The sequence below is a fragment of the Vigna unguiculata genome, chromosome 1, assembly GCF_004118075.2.
Source record: "Vigna unguiculata cultivar IT97K-499-35 chromosome 1, ASM411807v1, whole genome shotgun sequence".
Classification (NCBI taxonomy): Eukaryota; Viridiplantae; Streptophyta; class Magnoliopsida; order Fabales; family Fabaceae; genus Vigna; species Vigna unguiculata.
The window spans coordinates 15415718-15424789 of NC_040279.1; positions in this window are offsets into that span (position 1 = coordinate 15415718).

Genomic DNA, 9072 nt, shown 5'->3' on the forward strand with positions numbered 1-9072 from the left:
TATGTGTCTTGGTTTCAGCCATAACCTACACCTTTTCAAACCTCTTCATGACAAAATTAATTAACCATATACTCTAACCCTTCCATGAAAGGATAAATAAGGAAAAACCAATGCCAATTCAAATAATAATGCACTACATAATTACAGATTACATTGAAATTTTTTATGTTTTGAATGCATGGAAACAGTGTGCCAACATGTGGTTCTTATTTCCTACTCATCCACGCATTTTTGAATCAAAGATAAGGAAAACATTTCACGCCCCTCCCTCTTTCTTATCTCCATCATATATTCCTATTATACGCAGTAACCACAAAAAATATCAAATTTTCATTATTTACTAGCAGGAAAATTTAAAGCACAAGGTTTTAATACCTTTTTAGAAGATACAGTATTTATGGCCTCTTAGATGCTGAACTCTTACAACGCTCCATATATGTACGAGAATTTTATAGTTCATGTACCTGTAAAACATAATTTACCCATATATCTATTATTTTAAGAAATAAATAAGGTGTAGTGTATATGTTAGGTTACTTATAGCTTACAAATTATGTAAAAAGAGACACATTTGGGATTTTTTTTTCCAGTGGTATACAGAGTACAAATCCTTTGGAATTGAGATAATAAAATTAATTTTTTATTAAAAAGGTAAATAGAAAATATAGAATAAAGGAAAAACAAAACAAATTAAATTAATTATAGTGTGAATCTAATTTTCTGATCTAAAACTGTTTATGTACATGCAAGAATGACAATAGTATAGAATTATGAAAATTGATACAAGATCAAGCATGCTAACTGTGAGCTTCCCAATTACGGTGCAAACATGCATTTTTTCTCTTTTTGCAAAATAAATTTTAAATTGCCATTAGTATTGGAAAAAGCTCGGAATAATCTTGCAATATTGTGGTTGTTCAGTGTTTTGGTCTTCTCAGTTATTGCAGTAACATAGTTTCCTGAAGTGAGATGAACGCTTCCTCAAAGGACTTTCATTATATGCCGCATGTATCAAGAACTCGAATTTGATAGACCATAGAAATTGAAGAATATAAAACTGCTAAAAATTTGCATCACTTTGAAAAAAAACTCATTGCACAACAAAGAAGACCAGTGACAGTTGACATAGATCCAGTTAGTATCCATAGATAGGTTAAGCATGTATACTAAATCTTCCCAAACTTAGGTATTATTTCCTTCTCTTCAGGAATAGAATTACGAAAATATATCCAAACTTAAATTTGAACCAATCTAAAACATGTAAACAAAATAAAGAAGGAAAGATTTGGAAGCCAATTAGCATCTTTTACCTCCAATATACTAAAAAACATTAAGTTTAAGATTTTTTTCCATAAAAAACCATAAAACAAATAGGCACACCATTTGTCCTGATGACAAACTAATGAAGGATTAACCCCAACCAAGGATGAAGGCACATGCTTAAGAAGACTAAGCATGTTTAGAAAGGAAGTTCACTAATCCTTCATCCCTTTCATTTGTGTTTGTTATTTTTGATTCCCTAAGTTGACTTAGTTGAATCAACTTTAGTTGACTTGTTGACCTTTGGCTAGGTTTGACTTGTTGACTTTAGTTGACTTGACTTAAGCCAACATGTTAATCTATGCTTATTTGTTTTGTAGGTTAATTAGGAGTAAGAAAGCAATGCTAGGTGGCGCATGGTGATTGGGGAGCATAAATGATGTGGAGGAGAGAGTAAAGCAAAGGTATAAAGCATAAAGTAAAAGGCATGAAGCAAGTGTACCTATGTACCTTTGGTCTCCTTTGTTTTTACCACACTTTGACCACTTTTTGGAGACATATGAGACACATTCTTTGTCTCCTTTTGTGCTAGAACGAAATTAGCCTTGCACACACAATAGTTAGCTCTTTTGTCTCTCATTTTTGTAACATTATTTGACCTAGTTTCTAGAAGCTAGGGTTAGGTTTTTGTAGAGACATCCTTAGGTATCTTTTATTTGCTTAGAGGCCCCTAAACTCTTCTATATAAGGGGTGCTCCTAGACATGTAAAAGGGTTGAACATTTTGAAGTAAAAACACTATTGTGTCTCAACCATTTGTGAGAGTTTCCTCCCTTGGGAGTGAATACTTCTAAGCCTTATCTTGCATAGCAAGTGGCGGCACACATCCACTCATCTTCAAGGTTGCCATGGCTTCTAGCCTAGCTTTGTAGTGGCGTGCTTCTCACATTTTTACCATTCCTTTCCTTTCCATTTTATGTTTTCTTCTTCCTTTAATTGTTCTTGGTTTTCTATGGTTTATGTGCTTTCCATTTCCTTTTTGTTTTGAATCAATCCATCATCTTCTTCTCTTGAGCTTTGTGAAAGGAACCTTCACATCTATATAGCTTGCTATCTTAATGTCCAGTGGGGATTTCACTTAGTTTTCTTAATCAACTCACACCATATTCAATAATCTTAAAAAGGAACAAGATAATCCTTCATCACAAACCAGTAAAATTCATAAAACCTACATTACTTGCAGAAAAGAAACAACACACAGAGGGAAGAGAATATCTTATATGTGGACTTTGCTAGTTGTGAGAAGAACTTAAATGCAAGATAAGTCAACAGAAAAGAACAGATTTCAAGAATTATTCCAAATATGCAAACTTTTAATTAAGATTTAGAGACGGATAAGACTATACTCACAGCTCAGTCCCAATCCCTTTCCCAATTGGTACACATCTAGCCCGACAAACAGGAGTTCCACCTTTTGTTCATCAATCTGAACAACAGGAGGATAACCAATCCACAAAACATTACTTGGTTGACCATTCTCAAGGTAAAACATGTTTTTGTGAAGCCAGTCATCTCCAAAAGAAAGTCTCTGTCCATTTAGTTTTGTCTCTACTTCAATGAATCTCCAATTGTTCATGATGAAAACATAACCTAAAGAAGGGTTTTTGTAATTTTTGGAGTTGGCTTCCAAACTGCTCTCTAAAAGCTCTATCATCCTGTAAATACACAGGTGAAATCATTGTATCTAAACTTAGTCCTAGATTATTCTCCTTACTTCGGTCTAGAGATTTAATGTAGTACATCACATCAAGCTTATTACCATTTTTGGACTTAGCGTCCAAACTACTCGCTAACAAAATTCTCACTTTGGCTATGTACACAGATGATGTAATATTTCCCTCCTTTAAATCTTGGCTAAGTTTACTAATTTCCCTATTTCTGTAAACCAAATACATACAGTACATCACTTCAAGGGTAATAGAATGAATCCCACCACTAAGTGATACATCTTCCAAAGCCTCGTAAATGGACAATCTCTGCCTTATCAGTTACACTACAATATTTGTAAATGTACATGTCCATAACACTAACAAGATGGATAAGCCTTACAAGCTAAAATTGAACAAGTTCGCTGACATGACCAACCATGAATTCAGGAGTACCTATGCAGGCTCAAAGGTTAATCACCATAGAATGTTCTGAGGCACGCCACATGGTAACGGCACCTTCATGTACGAGAATGTTGGTAGTGTTCCTGCTTTGGTGGATTAGAGGAAGGAAGGTGTTGTCACTGATGTGAAAGATCAGGGCAAATATGGTAAGCTTAATGATCACTACTCACAAATCATACAGCTCAATATTACAAGGAGTGTTTACCGGTGATTGTAGCACGGATCTAAACCATGGTGTAGCGATTGTGGGGTATGGAACAACGGTTGATGGGACTAATTATTGGATAGTGAGAAACTCTTGGGGAGCAGAATGGGGAGAACATGGTTACATCAGAAGGCAAAGGAACATATCTAAAAAGGAAGGACTTTGTGGCATAGCCATGATGCCTTCACACCTAATAAAAAATTCCTCTGATAATCCAACAGGATCTTTCTCATCTCCTGATGAGTGCGTATTTTTACCCTCATTTAATGTTTAATTATGGGTATTTAATTGAATTTGTGTGCTTAAAGATTGATTTAATTGGGATTTCCTATAATTGGGTTTATTGAGCATGAGATACAAAAACATGTTAAAAATAGCTTTTTAGTTCCATAAATGTTCTTTGGATATTTTGAGGTGTGTTAGTGCAGCTACAGCTAAGTTGAGCTCATGAAGGTGTGGAAATAAATTGATTAAAGCTTCATGACACCTTAATCCAAGAATAAGAAATTATCAAAAGCACAAAACTTCAAGCCAAGCATTGCATGAAGACGGCAAGAAAAACTTGAAAAAGTGAAGAAGTTTGGCTAAACCAAGAAGAGAGGAACAAAAAAAATGGACCTTGCGGTTTTCTTTATCTTTATGATAGAAGATAATTTGGGAAAAATATATCTTTAGATATTTTATTTGATATTTTTAAATAATTATCTTATTTAATTATATCATAAAATATTAAAAGATATTAACTACCAAATCTTTTTAAATATGACAAGATCTTCTGGAATCTTTTTAGATCCACAACAAACAAATATATCTTGAAGATATTGGATTATTTAGAAGATAATTTGAGGAGATTGCAAAGGGTTGATTTGGAAAATTAATTCAAATATTAATTGGTGATAATTTATCATATATCTTTAAGTAATTAATTAATTTAATTATATTAGATATTGATATTATCAACCAACTATATTTGTCAAATAGTATATATTTCTCTAAATATTTTTAAATATTTATATTTATCTTTATTTTAAAAGATATTTGAGAGATTTTAGCACCAGAGAAGCCCAGTCCAATTCCTATATAAAGAGACCAAGGGAGAAGCAGAAAACAAGCTCGGGACTTCGGAGTTTTGGAACCCTTAGGGGTGCCTAATTTCGTTTCCTTTCTCTCTCTTTTCTTCTGTCTATTCTTCTTTTTATTTTGTATTCCATGAATTGCTAAACTTCTTGGGTTGATTCCATTGTAATTTCATTATGGATTCTGAGGTTAGAATGAATTAATTTCTTTGTTCTTTTTATTATTGTTGAGGTTTTAATTTATCTATGTTTTTTATCTTTGAATCACATAAAAAGTAATGATTTTAGATCTATATGCATATTGATCATATGAGTCAAGGGTTTTTAAATTTAATTGAGACTTTACTTTGATTTTATTTAGAAATTTTCATATGATTAAATGAGTTTTTACCAATAATTGAGACTTTACTTTGATTAAAGGTATTTACTCTAACGAAAATTAATTGAGACTTTACTTTGATTAATTAAGCTTTTTATTTGGTGAGGAGATAAAAGAATAGACATGATTAGGCATAGTTAAATTTGATTGAGACTGTACTTTGGTTGAATTTACTGTGGATAATCTAAAAGTTCTCACTTTTAATTGAGACTGTACTTTGGTTAAAAGTGAGAACGCCAACAAATTCATTGAGACTTTACATTGATTAATTTGTAAATCTACAACAATAATTAATTGAGCAATAATCTTTAGATAACCGATGATGAATCTATTTTGAAAAAGCAATGGAATCAATCTATTTTCTTTACTATTTTTTTTATTTCTTTTTATCTTTTAAATTTTATTTCTATCTTTGTTTATCTTAATCCCCTATATTTTTTATTTTATTTGACTAACCGCTTTGTATAGTTTTATAAGAACTAATTTGTTAAAAATCAATTCCGTGTTCGTTGGGAGACGACTTTGGGTTACTTTACCCTTTCTATTTTGTTGACTACTTTCTTAACAATACTGAAGTTGTTATAGATAAGTAGTATTAATTTGATCGCTTGACGACAGCGTTATCATCTCCCAAAGATGAACTTTGAAAAAGCCTCTCACAAAATCAAACTCTCATATGCCTTAGTTGTTGCTTTTTAACTTTTATCTAAGATTGTATGCCAATGTATCCATCAATATATTATACATCAAACAGAAATAAATGTTTTAATTTGATTTGAGTTCCTAGCAGTTTCTCATGTACACCCTCTCTTATTGCCAAGAGTAGAATGCAAAGATATAGCTTTGAAATATTCCTTGGTACCGTAAATGTTTTCTGGAGGGGGACCACCAGCACCACCCTCTTGAGGTGAAACTACTTGAGAAGAACTGTGCCTTGTTCCTCTTGAAGGCCAAACCATATCAATTACTGGGTGTGAAGTAGCCATAATTGTTTGGGTTGAATCCACTTGAGTAACACTATGACTGGTTCCTTGTGGTTGTGAATGCGAACCAATTTCAATCACTACATTATCTTAGTGTTGAAGTCCGTAATACCTACTTCTTGTTTGACGAATCCAAATTGGAACGGAGAAGGATGAGGGAATAACTAAAAGCTCCTCCAACAATGACTAACCATAGTTTTATTTTCATGAGTTGTACAGTTAGAAGTCCACAAAAAAAGTACAGAAGATCAACCTCAAATCCTAAATGACTCAGCCTAGACAAGCCTAGAGACATGATAACAAATGCAACACTCGAAACAAGACTATATACATATGGTTTGTTTTTCACATATTTATCAAGGAAAAAGGAGTACTGGTGACCAGCAAAGTAGAAAACGTTGTGAGCTTCCAAACAGCGAGAATTGGAGTACTCCCATGTCTTTGCAAACAAGGTGGAAATGGAGATTAATAAACTGAAAAGAATGTAAAGAAAGATCTTCCACCAGCTCCAATTTCCAATTAAATGATTGAAAAAGGAGTTGAAGACATAACAGACAAGTCCAACAATAGAGGAAGAAAAACACACAAATCTCCATACCTTTGGTTGATGTAGCAAACTCTGAATTTTGATAAGCATGAGCACTGTGTTGTTTCTTAAGCACGGTTTGCTTTCAGGAACAAAGATGTCGACCACTGTTGGAGATGCAAAGCTAGTGAACGAGCAACAGAGACACACTTTAGATTTCAGAAAACGCGACACCTATAATTGAATCTCTATACAAAACAACCATCAAGGATTTCAAAGTTAGAATTTAACCACAAAACGAAAAAATTTGAAAACCTAAAGAAAAGAAAGGGAACACCATTACCGTTTGGAAGCAAGGTGAAATTCGAACAAAATCGCGAGCAAATCGTTCGGAAGCAAGGAAGCAACTACAAAGATTGAGATTGAGAGTGAGATTGAGGAAAATGTAGCGAGCTAACTGCAAAGATTGAGATTGAGAGTGAGATTGAGGAAAACGTAGCAAGGTGAAGTTTGAGGAAAGTGGATTTCAAACGTACGAACAAAGTGAATCAGGTGAGTTTTTCGAACGTTGGTATAGTGTGTCTGTGTCCCTTTTTTCGAACGTACAAAGTGATAAAAAGGTTTTTAAAAAAATATATAAAAAGATATGGAAAAAAAATGTGGAGGGAACTTTTCCTGGGGTTTATCATAAAACCTCTAGTATTTATCAAAGGTTTAGAAAACCTTCACTATGTGTAAAAATTACCAGAGGTTTTATAACCTCCGTTAATAAATCTCCATTAAAATAAATCTTTTTTGTAGTGTTCATAATTAAGCTGAAAAATAATTTGCGGACATAACTGAAATCTTGATATCACCCTCAAACCAAGACATAACAGAGATGATTGAAAAATAGAGGAATTTCCCTCTTGCTTCCCCCTCTCTCTCCCTCAAGGTTGATTGGAGGGAGAGGATGACATCAAGTGAATTATCGTGTGAAGTTTGTGTCGTTCACTTTAAGTGGATTAAAGGTGAAAGTGGAAGGATTTAGAGTAAAGTTTGTTAAAGTTTGGGAGTGATTTGATAGATGTGATAAATTAAAAATTTAAATGAGGGAAAAACAAGATTACCAAATTGTACTTTATTTAAAAAAAAAATTATCATTATATAATAAGTTTGATTTTCGTAGAAAAAAATATTAAAATGTATAAAGCAAAATAAAATATTTTATTAAACAAATATTTAGAAAATAATGTAATAAAAAATTTATAATGAATAATTACTTTTTAAACCTTATTTTAGAACAATTTTAAAATTTTTGTCATTATTAATTTTTGTAAAAATAATTTTAAAAGTCGTATTTTTACCTCATTTTCATAATTAAGTTGAAAAATAAATTGTAGACATAATTGTAATCTTGATATCATCCTCAAACCATGACATAACATAGATGATTTAAAATAGAAGAATTTCCTCTTCCTTCCGCCCTCTCTCCCTCAAGGTTAATCAAATGTAGAGGGAGAGGATGACATCCAGTGGATTATAGTGTGAAGTTTGTGTTGTTCACTTTAAGTTCAAGTTTGTCAGTGATTTGATGGATTTGATAGATTAAAAATTATATTTAAATCATAAAAAAATTAGATTACCAAATTGTACTTTATTTTAAAAATAATTAAAAATTATCATTATATAAGTTTGATTTATCGTAGAAAAAAATATGAAAATGTATAAATGAAAGTAACATATTTTAATAAAAAATATTTAAAAGATAATGTAATAAAAAATAGAAGAATTTCCCTCTTCCTTCCCCTTTTTCTCCCTCAAGGTTGATTGGAGGGAGAGGGAGATGATTAATTCAAGTGGAAAATAGAGGAATTTTCCTCTTCGTTCTCCCCTATCTCGCTCATTGTTGATTGGAGGAAGTGAGATAGAATGAATTCAAATGGATTAGAGTGTGAAGCTTATCTTGTTCACTTTAAGGGGATTCAAGGTGAAAGTGGACGGATTAAGAGCAAAGTTTGTTAAAGTTTGTGAGTGATTTGATGGATGTGATAGATTAAAAATTATATTTAAATCATAAAAAAATAAGATTACCAAATTGTATTTTATTTTAAAAATAATTAAAAATTATCTTTATATAAGTTCGATTTATCGTAGAAAAAATATGAAAATGTATAAATGAAAGTAGCATATTTTAATAAAAAAATATTTAAAAGATAATGTAATAAAAAAATTTATAATTAAAAATTACTTTTTAAACCTTATTTTAAAACAATTTTAAAATTTTTTGTGATTAATTATTTTTGTAAAAATAATTTGAACAGTCATATTTTTACATCATTTTCATGATTAAGCTGAAAAATAAATTGCGGACATAATTGTAATCTTGATATCACCCTCAAACCAAGACAGAACAAAGATGATTTAAAAATAGAAGAATTTCCCTCTTCCTTCCCATCTCTCCCTCAAGGTTGATCGGATGGAGAGCGAGAGG